We start from the raw sequence: 14,792 nt of genomic DNA on the forward strand, positions 1-14,792 counted from the left end.
AAGTATAAATTATATTGATCAATTTTCTAACATTAAAAAAGGAATACCGATTCCTAATAAAACCAGTTTGATCTTCTGAAATAATCTGTGATTGTACCTTTTCTAATCTAATGGCTAAAATTTTTGTAAGAATCTTAGAATCTACATTTAATAATGATATAGGGCGATAAGATGCACATAAAGTAGGATCTTTATCTTTTTTAAGAATTAGAGAGATAGTAGCTTCATAAAAAGATTGAGGTAATCTCTTCTTAACAAACGCATCATTAAAATCTGCTCTCAATCATCTGCGTTCTAAAGAATGCCATCAGAACCAATTCAATTTTTCTTTCTAAGTCAGGTCCTCCAGAGCCAGCAACATAAATTTTCTCTGCACTCTTTCATCTTTGTTTAAATCTTTCCACCGGCTTGTTAGCATGGGGCTAACAAGCCGCATCTCTAGAGACACCAGGTAAAAGGGCTTTTGTACTCAGTACTTTGATTTATGAAGGCTAATGTGCCAAAAGCTTTAAGACCATATCAACCTAAGATGCCACTTTCAATGAATTATGTAACTGTATTCCCAGATCCCTTTGTTCTATAGCACACTTCAGTGCCCTACCATTCACTGTGTAAGACCTACCCTGGATGTTCCTACTGAAGTGTGAAACCTCGCACTTGTCTGGATTAAATTCCAGTTGCAATATTTCAGCCCATTTTTCCAGCTGAGAGCCATGATTGCCTTCCTCACTGTCCACTACATCCTCAATCTTGGTGTCATCTGAAAATTTGCTGGTCTAGTTATCCACATGATCGTCCAGATCACTGATATAGATGCCAAACAACAATGGACCCAGCACTGATCCTTGCTGCACTCCCCTAGTCACAGGCCTCCAGTCAGAGAGGCACACTCTAATACTATGCTCTGGCTTCTTCCACAAAGCCAATGTATAATCATCCTCAGTGGCCAATTATCTGCTTATCTCTGCTTTGAAGAATAACATGAGAGAGCGCCTACAGCCCTCCCACATTCCAAAGATGAATGGTTAATGGGTGGTGAGGGCTCCTTAAGCCAGTAGGGCCTGTTACAGTGCTATATCTCTAAATAAAAATAAAGAAATAAATAGAGAGCCTCCCACACTATTGATCTGGTCCCTCTAGTTCTGGAATTCTCATTCAGGGGAAACCTTCTTTCTCTCCAGAAGGCCAGAAGAAATCTTAGCAGAAATGGGACATTCGACCCATTGAGGCAGAATTATCGGGCAAAGACTGATATAAAGTAGTAGGTCATTTACTTATTTTTAAATCTCTATTCATAGATATAGCATGGTAACAGGTTCACCTGGTACAATGAGCCCTTCATCCAATCTATCCAGCACTTTCATCATTTAGTAAGTTTTGGAAATCTCCCTTCATTCTCTAAGGTCAAAGACCGAACAGTCATAGTCAAAATTTTCCAACACATCATCAGCACCAGCCTACCATCATCAAGGTTATATATGGACTGTTTGTCCCACTTTCATCAGAGAGGAGGCTACGTAGCATCCATGCCAGGATGACCAGACTTAAAAACAGTTACCTTCTCCTAGCAGTAAGGCTGATCAACACATCCACCCACTAACCCACCCCTCTAACCCCTCAACACACCCCACCGTCACTACTTTATCATTTCCTGTCAGTCACCTGATGTACAAACACTCCTGTACCTAATGTCACCTTATGGACATACAATCAATCTATGTATATAAGCTATCTTATGTATTTATATTTGTTGTGTTTATTTATTATTGTGTTCTTTATTTTCTTGAGTTTTTTTGGGCTGTATCGGATCCGGAGTGATTATTATTTTGTTCTCCTTTACACTTGTGTATAGGAAAAGACATTAAGCAATATTACATCTCAAATTGAATTAATTCAACAGCCAGCGGTGTTTGGAATGAAGGGGTAAAGCAGAGCATCTGAGGGAACCCACAAGGTCACATGGAGGGTGTACCACAATCAGACAGTTTGCTCTGGAGGTCAGAAATGTATCAGTGTTGCAGGAGCCATCAGATACTCGCACAGTCTGCAGTGCTGTTGTATAGAAACATAGAAAATTTACAACACAAAACAGGCCCTTCGGTCCACAAAGTTGTGCCAAACATGTCCCTACCTTAGAAATTACTAGGCTTACCCAGAGCCCTATATTTTTCTAAGCTCCACATATCTATCCAAAAGTCTCTTAAAAGGCCTTATCAACCTCTACCACCGCTGCCGGCGGCCCATTCCACGCACTCACCACTGCCTGAGTAAAAAACTTACCCCTAACATCTCCTCTGTACCAACTCTCCAGCACCTTAAACCTGTGTCTTCTTGTGGCAACCATTTCAGCCCTGGGAAAAAGCCTCTGACTATCCACATGATCAATGCCTCTCATCATCTTGTACACCTCTATCAGGTCACCTCTCATCCTCCTTCACTCCAAGAAGAAAAGGCTGAGTTCACTCAACCTATCCTCATAAGACATGCACCCCAATCCAGGCAACATCCTTGTAAATCTTCTCTGCACCCTTTCTAAGGTTTCTGCATTCTTCCTGTAGTGAGGTGACCAGAACTGAGCACAGTACTCCAAATGGGGTCTGACCACGGTCCTATATAGCTGTAACACTACCTCTCGGCTCCTAAATTCAATTCCATGATTGACAAAGGCCTGTACACCGTACGCCTTCTTAATCACAGAGTCAGCCTGCGCAGCTGCTTTGAGCATCCTATGGACTCAGACCCTAAGATCCCTCTGATCCTCCACACTGCCAAGAGTTTTACCATTAATACTATATTCTGCCATCATATTTGACCTACCTAAATGAACAACTTCACACTTATCTGGGTTGAATGCCATCTGCCACTTCTCAGCCCAGTTTTGCATCCTATCAATGTCCTATTGTAACCTTTGACAGCCCTCCACACTATCCACGACACCTCTAATCTTTGTGTCATCAGCAAATTACTAACCCATCCCTCCGCTTCCTAATCCAGGTCATTTATAAAAATCACAAAGAGTAAGGGTCCCAGAACAGATCCCTGAGACACACCACTGGTGACTGACCTCCATGCAGAATATGACCTGTCTACAACCAGCATCATGGATTCTGCTGTCTTGGCAAACACATTAATGACTTTAGAAATGGGATGATATAATTAAGAGCAAGTGTTTTCAGATTGTGACAATAGACCCAATTGTTATAATTACTCATTAGTTTCTTTGCTAATCAATAAAATTAGGATATAAACTATGGACAGAACAGCTCAGGAACAAAACTTTTTGCTTACAATGTTGTGCCAAACTAATTAAACAAGTAGTTAACTAAACTCATCCATTCTGCCTACGCAATCTCCATGTCCCTCCATTCTCTGGACATTCATTAGATTGGAATTGGAATTGGTTTATGATTGTCACCTGTACCAGATACCCTGAAAATCCTGTTCATATGGACCAGATATTACACAGTGCATTGAGGGAGAACAAGGTAAAACAATAGCAGAATGCAGAATAAAGTGTAACAGCTACAGAGAAAGCACAATGCATGTAGACAATAAGGTACAAGTTCATAACAAGGTAGATTGTGAAGTCAAGAATCTATCTTCTCCTACCAGGGAACCATTTAATTGTCTTATAACAACGGGGTAGAAGCTATTCTTAAGCCTGGTGTTACATGCCTTCAGGCTTTTGTATCTTCTGTCCGATAGGAGAAGAAAAAATGTCCAGGTTGGGTGGGATCTGTAATTATGCTTTACTGAGACAGTAAGCAATATCAACAGAGTCCTGGTTTCAATGTTGTACCTGTCTGTGTGTTTTAAAAGCTCTTATTGTACTTGCCTTCATCACCACCACTGCCAGTGCTTTCCAAAAACTGTTTATTTTGCAAATGAACATAATTTTTAAGTCTTGTTCTGCCCTGCTGCCACAATATTGCAAACTCCATGGCATATTAATGGTAATAAATCTGATTTTGATTCCTGCACAACTCCTTTGAAATTTTCCCCTCTCACATTCATAAGTTAATCCAAAGTCAAAGAAAATTTATTATTGAAGTACGTTTTGTCTCCTACCTTGAGATTCATTTAAATGCAAGCCTTTAAGTTTTCATCCTTGGGATAAAACATACTGCTGACATCTCTATCGAAGCCTAACATTATCTTTTAAACTTTTGTCAGGTCTCCTCTCAGTTTCCATTGCTCCAGAGAGCCCACAATTTATTGAACCTCTCCTTATATCAAGCACATTCTAATTGAGGCAGCATCGTAGTAAACCTGTTTTGCACTCTTTGTAGCTTCCACATCCTTCCTATAATGTGGCCACAAGAATTGAAAGCAAATATATTGGCTTGATGAGGGCACATTCAGGTTGGAGGAGCAGCACCTCATATTCCATCTGAGTAGCCTCCAACCCAATGGTACGAACATCTATTTCTCCAGCTTCCCATCCTGCTTCTCTCTTTTTCCATCCCCTTTTCTGATTCCTTTCTTACCTTCTTTTCTCACTCGCTCATCACTTCACTCTGGTGTCCGTCCTCCTGTTTCTTCCATGGTCCACTGTCTTCTCCTATCAGATTCCTTCTTCTTCAGCCCTTTACCTCTTCCACCTATCACCTCCCAGCTTGATATTTCAACTCTCTCCCTCAGCCACCCACTTTTTCCCACTCACTAATCTCACCCATCACCTGCCAATTTGTACTTCCGATCATCTTATTCTGGCTTTTTTTCCCCTTCCTTTCTAGTCCTGATAAAGGGATCTTGGCCCAAAATGCTAACTGTTTATTCCTCTCCATAGATGCTACCTGACCTATTGAGTTCCTCTAGCATTTTGTGTGCGTTGCTCAGTACTGAATGCAATACCTCAGAGGTGGTTTAAACAGAGTTTTATAAAGCTACCGTGTAATTTTCTAACTCTTGAACTCAGATCCTGGACTAATAAACATAAGTATGTAATGCATCTTCTTTATCACCATATCAGCTGGTGCAGCTACTTTTAGAGAGCTATGTACTTGGACCAAGAATTCCTGCTCACCAACATTGTTAAGGACCCTGTCATTAACAATGTCCTCTCCATTTACATTTGGTATTCCAAAGTGCAACACTTCACACTTGGCTGTGCTAAACTCTATGTGCCATTTTTCTTCACTTACCTATATCCACCTGTAACCTTTGGCGAACTTCTACACTGCACTCAATGACTCAGGAACAGCTTCTTCCTCTCTACCATCAGGTTTCCGAACAGACCATGAACACCACCTCACATTTTGCTCTATTTGTGCACTATGTAATTATTTTCTATTTTTCTTATTCTAACTGATAGTATATTTTTATGTATTACACTGCACTGCTGCCACAAAACAACATATTTCATGATGCCCAGTATGTCAGTAATAATAAACAGGATTCTAATTTTGATTCTATTCCCAACAGGGGGCACCAAAGTAGCTGAGCAGTTAGTGCAACACCATGACAACCGGGGGGGGGGGCTTCAAAATCAGAGTCAGAATTCGGACCAGCTCGAAAAATAGGCTGAAAAGTTCCAGACGGAATTTAATGCAGACAAGTACGAGGTATTGCACTTCAACAGGACCAGCCAGGGTAGGTCTTACACTGTGAATAGCAGAGCACTGAGAAGTGCGGTAGAACAAAGGGATCCGGGAATACAGGTTCATAATTAATTGAAATTGGCGTCACAGGTAGACAGGTTCATATAGGAAGCTTCTGGTACGTTGGCCTTCATGGATCAAAGTAGTGAGTACAGGAGATGAGATATTATGCTGAAGTTGGGTAAAACATTGGTGAAGATTAATTTGGAGTTTTGGTCACTCTTTATCAAATTTCTTGTTTTACAGCAGCAGTATATTGCAATGTATAAAAAATATAAATAACAGTAAGAAGTATATATCTTAAAAAGTTAAATTAAGTAAGTAGTGTAAAAAGAGCGAAAAGGGTTGTGGGCAGTTTTCATGGGTTCAATGTCCATTCAGAAATCTTATGAAAAGGGGAAGCAGCTATTTCTGAAACATCGAGTGAGTGCTTCAGGCTTCTATACCTCCTCCCTGATGGTAGCAATGAGAAGAGGGCATATCCTGGATGTTGGGGTTTCTTAATGATCGATACGGCCTTTTTGAAAATGTCCTGGATGCTACGGAGGCTATTCTCCCTGATGGGTTTGGAGTTCAATTCCAACAGCATCTGTAAGGAGATGGTATATTCTCCCTGCGAACCTGTGGGTTTCCTCCAGGTGCTTTGTTTTCCTCCTACTGTCCAAAGATGTACTAGTTAGTAGGCTAATTGGTCATTGTCAATTGTCCTGTGGCTAGGCTAGGGTTAAATTGGTGGGGTGCTGGGCAGTGCAGTTTGTTTTGTTCCGCACTGTGTCCTAAATAAATAAAGGAACAAAGCACCATCAATCTTTATATTATCAGCAGAATGACTGAGCCACCCACCCACATTTTCATCCAGGTAATTTCCAGATATTACAAACAAATATCAATTAAGAAAACTCCTCCATGTCATTGAATAAAGGCACAATTGCTACTATATTGTCAGAAACTTCATTGAAGAGAAAATTGTTTCCTATCATGAGGAATCCTGTTTTGTGATGATCATTGTGTGCTGTTGTATTGGAGGTCAAATTCAATTTGATTCATGAACAAAATAATCCATTATATCCTGGTTTCTGGTAAGATACTCTTTTTTTTTTTCATAACTGCAACTGGATCATTGACTTGCACATCGGGAGACCACAGTCAGTGCAGATTGATAATAACATCTCCTCCTCACTGGCAATCAGCACTGGTATGTCTCTAATATACCTGATCAGGGTCTTGTGAAGTCATGAGAACAGGTGGTAATTTACAGTAATTTTTATGTGTTGCACTGTACTGGGGCTACAAAACAAGAAATTTTATAACATATGTCAAACTTCAAAATAAAACAGAAATTAATTTTTAAAGGAAAAACAAATGACCAAAATGCCAAATGTAATGAAACATTTAATGGTGGCACAGTAATGTATAGGTTAGCATAATGCTTCTCAGTATCAGCAATCCAGAATCAATTCTCGCCACTGGCTGTGAGGATCTTTCGTGCTCTCCCCATGACTGTGTGGGTTTCCTCTGGGTGCTCCAGTTTCCCCCCCACATTCCAAAGAAAACCAGGTTAGGGTTAATGTGTTGTTGGCTTTCTATGTTGGCACCGGAAGGTTGATGACACTTTTAGGCTGCTCCCAGTGCATCCTTGGACTACATTGGTTATTGAAGCACAGGATGTATTTCACTGTAAGTTTTGATGTTTCAATGTCCAAGTGACAAATAAAGAAACCTTATTTGTAATTCAAATTGAATTCAACTCCAAATATGTCAGCACATTGCAATATAAGATGAGGGAATGAGGAACAAAGGAGTTATTTTCTGTTGCTCAGTTTACAGATTAGCTGACCAAAAATAGAATATAATAAGTAACAGTTCCTGCTTGCGTTAACATGCTTCATTACAGCTCCAGGCTGGTTGCCATGCCTTTGGACAGCAGAATGATCACGGTTAATGACGCATGTTGTTTGATAGCTCTCAACAAAGGCTTGTTTTTCTGTTTCTCCAAGAGTCGTCACCTTCTCATGCTGGAGAGGCATGTGAACACTTGCAATCCTGAGAGCAATGTCGTCTGGAGCTTAGCTCCTGATGGGGCCAACCATGGTGGTAAGTTCAAGGGAAAGTGCATTCCAACCAAGACCTCAACGGTAGAGCTGGCAGAAAATGATGACACATCACAACGTTGGTGTAGATGGAAGAGTGTTGCAGCCCAGAAGGGTCCCTAGTTATCTTGCATCCATGACATTGGACCCTGACCTGAACCGTCAAGGATTGTGTGGTGGCTGTCCATGTTAAACCAAGTCACAAACTGATATTCACCATTAAGGGAAGATTTGCTTTAGAGAACATTGTACTCAACTCAAATGATCGCACTATTTTTTTTTCCTTTAGCAATACAGTGACTTGAGTCAAGAATGATGTTCTCCTAAGGGGTTGTCTATTGGTGGTTCCTCAGGAGGCTGTAGAGGCCAATTGAAGACCCACAAATTCTGGTGCAGTGTGGGTAAGTTGTGACTGTGTTTAGTGGTTGAGCCGTTTGCTCAGTCTCTCCTTTCTGCTTGTTCTCTGTGGCACAGCAAATGTCGTTCTCATGTAGCACATCTCCCCCTTAAACAGATTTACTCCAGTTGTATCTATTGAGTGCAATGTCTTCCCAGTTTTCAGATGTAATGTTGAATTTTTCTGGCTGATTTTGATGTTATCTTTGAAGTGTTTCCTTTTCCGACCAGAGGTTCACTGAACTTCCTTCAACTGGGAGTAAAGGATCTGTTTGGGGAGATGTGAGTTGGGCATCTGAATGACATGACCTATCCATCGGAGTTGGTGTTGTTCTATCATGGTGGAGATGCTTGTTTTTCTCCACATACTTTCAAGACCTCTGGTTCTGCTAAAGCACTTCACTGCCAATGGAGCAAATTGGAAGCAGAGACACCATTGCAATTCAGAGAATTCAGCAGCCAGATGGCATGCAACAAGTTCACACAAACACCAGCATGATAATGATCAGATGACATCACTATCCAGGAACAGTTATTACCCCTCCACCATCAGGGTCCTAAACCAGAGTGGATAACTTGACTCACCTCAATGCCAAACTGGTTTCACAACCTGTAGACTCACTTTCAAGGGCTCAACAGCTCATGTTCTTAATATTATTTATTACTTATTTATCTATTACTATTATTTTGTTTTCCTCTTTGTATTTGCACAATTTGTTGTCTTTTGCATGTTGGTTGTCTATCTTTGTGTACAGTTTTGCATTGATTTTATGTTGTTTCTTTATATTTTCTGCAAATACCCGCAAGAAAAAGAATCTTAGGGGAACATACATATACTGTGATAATAAGTTTATTTTGAACTTTGAACTTTGAACTGGACGATGATTGAGAGAGCTACCCAAGCTCATCAGGTCCTTGCGATTCCTCCCATTCTGTAACCAATTATTGTCTTCTTCTGGGAGGTGGACACTAACCTATTGTAAGATACTGGCTTCACTCCACAATAATGTTGTTGACCAGAATGATGAGGAAATGTAAGCTAGCAGTGGCAGGACTGGGCCACCAGCCAGCCCAACTCCACTCTCCACCTCCTCCAAGCCAGCTGGCCTGCCATTCACTATGATCATGTCTGATCAACCCTAGATCTCAACAAATTTCAGAAGCTCTCAATCCTCTTAAATTTCAAAAATCTGTCCATTTTTAATGATCCACAGCTCTCGGCAGAAAATACCAGAAAATCATCACCATCCCCTAATTATCACTTGGTTGAGAGGTTCAAGTTCCTAGGTGTAAACAGAGAATTTTTCCCAGGGTGGAAATGTTCAAAGTTCAAATTTCAAATTAAATTTTATTATCAAAGGACACAGATGTCAGCATATACAACCCTGAGATTTATTTACTGTAGACAATCTTAGAAAATCTATAAAACAGTAGCTATAACAGGTTCAAGGAAAGATCTACCAAAGTGCAGAAGGCAGCAAACTGTGCAAATGCAAATATAAATACATAGTAATAGATAACAAGAACATGAGATAATGAGATAAAGAGTTATTAAAGTGAGATCATTGGTTGTGGAAACATCTCAATGAATGGACCAGTGAGTGTAGTTATCCCCTTTTGTTCAAGAGCCTGATGGTTGGGAGTAGTAACTGTTCTTGAACCTGGTGGCACTACTTGTGAGGTTCTTAAACCTTCTACTTGATGGCAGCAGCACAAAAAGAGCATAGTATATGAGGGAGGGTCTCTGATGATGACTAATACAAGAGACATAATTTTAAGGTGATTGGGGGAAAGAATAGGGGAGATGAGTGATTTGTGTGTGGAATGGTCAACCTTAGGCAAGGTGTAGCACCTGCTTAGCCCCCTGGTCAGTGTCACATGAAGTCATGGGAGCAGGTGGTGGATGGTCGTATGAGCAGCCGGTGCACATCACAAGTCCTGGTTTTGCAACCAGGCCGGCATTCTCTGAGGAGAATTGAGAATGGCTGGGGTCACTTTTCTTGTAAAGACACTGCCCATAAGAAGGTAATGACAACCCACTTCTGTCGAAATATTGGGCAAGTACAATCATGGTCATGAGATCATGATCACCCATGGCATACGAGATGGCATATCATGCTTATGATGATGCATCCACAATATTTTGCAACTTTATTTTGCTGGTGACTGTGACACCATGTGGAAACCTCAGAGGATGAGATAAGTCTGACTGCCATTTGAGCCACATGTCTGAGCTCCATATTTGTTGAGCTTGTTGCTCAGGTAGGATTTTCACAAGGGCTGAAAGTTTTTTTCACAGATCAGTTCAAAAGACTCAGCAAGCTTGTTTTATTTTTTGCTATTGGCAACAACCTCTGAACGCACACAGGCAGTGGGAAGTGCTGCCAGAATGACTGCAAGCTCTCTCACTGACTGATAGCAACATGGAGATGGTGTTAAAGCTGGTCTCTGTGGAGTCCAACTGCAATTACTGCTTGTCTCAAGGCACAGGGCACTGAGCGATGCAGAAAGTGCAGAAAGCAATGATTACCAGACAAGCATTTGAAGGACTTTCTCCCAGGGGCAGGGAATCAAGAAGAGGGGATGAGTTTAAAACACAAGGAAAGAAATCTAATAGGAATGATACATGGAATGAGCTGCCAGAGGAAGAGGTGGAGGGAGGAACATGAACAACAGTTAAGAGGCACAAGGACCAAACTAACCCAGCTCCATGACAGTCACAAGCCATCCCACCATAGACAGCATATTTAAAAGATGATTCCTGTTAAAGGTGGCATCCATCATAAAGACCCCCTCCACCTAGGACATCTCCTCTTCTCATTCCAACATCAGGGAAGAGGTACAGAAAGGAGAAAACACACATTCAAAGTTTTAGTAACAACTTCTTCCCCTCCACTATCAGCTTTCTGAAGAGATCATGAACGCATGAGCACTACCTACTGCAAAGCAACACATTTTACAACCTATCTCAGTGATAATGAACCTGATTCTGATTTCCAGACAAATTGGACTAGCTGAGTTTCGGGCCGAGACCCTTTGCCAGGACTGAGATGCTTTGTCTTGACAAAAGGTCTCGGCCCAAAATGTCAACTGTACTTCTTCCTATTGATGTTGCCTGGCCTGCTGCGTTCCACCAGCATTTTGTATGTGTTGCTTGAATTTCCAGCATCTGCAGATTTCCTCGTGTTTGGATGAGCTGAAATTGGCTTCTTGTTCAGCATGGCCCAATATAGGTGAAAGGGCCTGTTTCTGTGATGTGAGTATATCTGTGAGAACTAACAGTTCAGGAAGTATATTGTGAAAAAAACTTGGCTCTGCAAACAATTCAGCAATCAAATGTAAAATTAGTGTTTATGATCAAATGCAAAATGTGGTTTGGTAGAGAAAGTGGAAGGCTCCATTAGCAGTCTGTCTGCTCTAGAATAATGGTAAAAACAATAAAAATGACATTGCTATCCCCTTGGGAATAGTAATTAAAATGAAACAATTAGTTTTTACACTTATTGATCCATGTACAACGAAGATATGTGCATTTGTGAATGCTAAGTGATAACGAGCCCAGGCTTGGTGCTAATACCACAATGATTGAACAGACTGTTAATGCTCTTTGTCCAGCTATGTTCACGTGAAGAATAGTCTTTTGAACAAAGTGCTGCTGGGTAATGAACACACTTAACATCTACCTCAGCATGAAGAGAGAAAAATCATAGCCCTCAGCACAATATTTTTCAGTACCTTTTTATATCATTTTTTATATGTCCAAAGAATGTGTGAACACTTTAGTTCTGCTTTAATATGAGATTCTGTTACTTAGAACATAAATCACAGAACACAGAACGCTGAACAAAGAAAACAGAACATAGAACAGTACACATGGGAAGAGGCCATTCAGCCCACAGGGTAGAGGTAGATACTACGAGGGGACAAAATTTTCAAGTGATTGGATAACAGTATAAGCAGTGTTGTAAAAGGTAAGTTCTTTACACAGAGTGTGTGTGCATTGTGCTCCCTGTCAGGGATCATGGTAGAGATAGATGCATTAGGAGCATTTAAGAGGTTCTTAGGTAGAACCATTGATGACAGGGTCATGGGTTAGATTGATTTTTGGGTAGGTGAAAAGGTCAGCGCAGTATTATGGGCCATAGGGACTGTACTGCTCTGTAATGTTCTATGTTCTACAGTATGGTGCAAAATTCTTAGGCACATACATATAGCCAGCCAGCATGCCTAAGACATTTGCACAGTATTATATTTATTAACATGGAGAAGAGAGCGAGTTTGTATATCTGGTAGGAGCAAAGGATGTTGGGAATGACAAGGGGGGAATGCCACAGGAGGGGTTTGGGAAAGGTGACAGAGAAGGAGAGTCAGGGGCAGGTGCTGACGCACCCAGGCCTGAGACACTAGGTTAGGTCATTTGATTCCAAACAATATCGATCATTATAGAATGTCTCTCCAAGCTTCCTGCCCCCTCTCCTGACCTTTCACCATCTCCCAAACATGATTTACCCCTCCCAGCACCCTTCCCACTCTCAGTTCACAATAAAGACCCAAATCAGAACCAGGTTTATCACCACTCACATATATCTTACTTCAGTAGTTGGTAAGTTGATGGAGAAGATCCTGAGAGGCAGGATTTATGAACATTTGGAGAGTTATAATATGATTAGGAATAGTCAGCATGACTTTGTCAAGGGCATGTTGTGCCTTATGAGCCTGATTGAATTGTTTGAGGATGTAACTAAACACATTGATGAAGGATGTCATATATATGGATTTCAGCAAGACATTTGATAAGGTACCCCATGCAGGGCTTATTGGGAAAGTAAGGAGACATGGGATTCAAGGGGATCTTGCTTTGTGGATCCAAAATTGGCTTGCCCACAGAAGACAAAGGGTGGTTGCAGATAGGCTGTATTCTGTATGGAGGTCTGTGGCCAGTAGTTTCTCTCAGGGATCTGTTCTGGGACCCTTACTCTTCGTGATTTTTATAAATAACCTGGATGAGGAAGTGGAGGGATGGGTTAGTAAGTTTGCTGATGACACAAAGGTTGGGGGAGTTGTGGATAGTGTGGAGGGCTGTCAGAGGTTACAATGGGACATTGATAGGATGCAAAACTGGGCTGAGAAGTGGCAGATGGAGTTCAACCCTGATAAGTATGAAATGGTTCATTTTAGTAGGTCAAATATGATGGCAGAATATAGTATTAATGGTAAGACTCTTGGCAGTGTGGAGGATCAGAGGGATCTTGGGGTCCAAGTCCATAGGACATCCAAAGCAGCTGTGCAGGTTGACTCTGTGGTTAAGAAGGCATACGGTGTATTGGCCTTCATCAATTGTGGAATTGAATTTAGGAGCTGAGAGGTAATGTTGTAGCTATATCGGACACTGATCAGACCCCACTTGGAGTATTGTGCTGAGTTCTCCGTAGTGAGTTCTCTGTAGTGTATTGTTCCTGTAGTGAGTTGTCTCACTACAGGAAGGATGTGAAAACCATAGAAAGGGTGCAGAGGAGATTTACAAGGATGTTGCCTGGATTGGGGAGCATGCCTTATGAAAACAGGTTGAGTGAACATGGCCTTTTTTCTTTGGAGTGACGGAGGATGAGAGGTGACCTGATAGAGGTGTATAAAATGATGAAAGGCATTGATCGTGTGGATAGTCAGAGGCTTTTTCTCAGGGTTGAAATGGCTGCCACAAGTGGGCACAGTTTTAAGGTGCTTGGGAGTAGATACAGAGGAGATGTCAGGGTTAAGTTTATTGCGCAGAGAGTGGTGAGTGTGTGGAATGGGCTGCTAACAACGGTGGTGGAGGCGGATACGATAGGGTCTTTTAAGAGACTTTTGGATAGGTACATGGAGCTTAGATCTATAGAAGGCTATAGGTAACCCTAGTAATTTCTAAGGTAAGGACATGTTCGGCACAACTTAGTCGGCCGAAGGGCCTGTATTGTGCTCTAGGTTTTCTATGCCTCTATATCATGAAATTTGTTCTTTTTCTGACATCAATACAATGCAATACATAAAATTCCTGCAGTACTGTGCAGAAGTCTTTGCAGCTTAGCAATATATATGTGCCCAAGACATTTTGCTCAGTACTATATGTTTATGTTCTATGTCTGTGTCAAGCAGTTATTCAAATAAAATTATTCCCTTCTGCCTGCAAGTAGTCCCTATCCTTCCATTCTCTACATGTCCATGTGCCTATATGAAAGACTGTACAATCTGCTTCCACCAATTCTCCTGACAGCACATTCCTTGCACTCACCATGCTCCATGTAAGAAAATACACGCGCGGTCACCTTCTTTAAAAATTCCCCCTCCTGCTCCTGTTACCCTCCCACAGTAGAGCTGGAGTAATTTTCATTGAAGTGCCATAGAAACTATCTTTTCTTGATGCATAATGGTAATGGGTTGGTATGGCAACTGCTCTGTCCTTGACCAGAAGGAACTGCGGGGAGTTGTGGTCACAGCTCCACATATCACAAAACCAGCCTTCCCTCCACGGACTCTATCTACACTTCTCCCTGTCTCAGTAAAGCAGCCAACATAATCAAGGAGCTCAGCCATGCTGGACATTCACTCTTCTTCGCTCTCCCATCGGGCAGCAGATGCAAAAGTCTGAAAGCATGTACCGCCAGGCTCAAGGACAGCTTTTATAAAGCAATTAAATAGTGCCCTACAGAGGCAGAGTGGAAATACACCT

At 41.4% G+C, this 14,792-nt stretch overlaps 1 long non-coding RNA gene across 5 annotated transcripts in view; it reads left to right on the forward strand.

The window, feature by feature from the left end:
* Positions 1-7,542: 7,542 nt before the first annotated feature.
* LOC132397904 (uncharacterized) overlaps positions 7,543-14,792 on the forward strand; it is a 57,933-nt gene continuing 50,683 nt past the window's right edge. For all 5 annotated transcript variants that reach the window (XR_009513481.1, XR_009513480.1, XR_009513477.1 and 2 more), the window contains exons 1-2: positions 7,543-7,694; positions 7,980-8,091. This is a non-coding gene — a long non-coding RNA (uncharacterized LOC132397904). The remainder of the gene's footprint in view (positions 7,695-7,979; positions 8,092-14,792) is intronic.

Source organism: Hypanus sabinus, chromosome 8 (genome assembly GCF_030144855.1).
Source record: "Hypanus sabinus isolate sHypSab1 chromosome 8, sHypSab1.hap1, whole genome shotgun sequence".
In the NCBI taxonomy this organism is placed as follows: domain Eukaryota; kingdom Metazoa; phylum Chordata; class Chondrichthyes; order Myliobatiformes; family Dasyatidae; genus Hypanus; species Hypanus sabinus.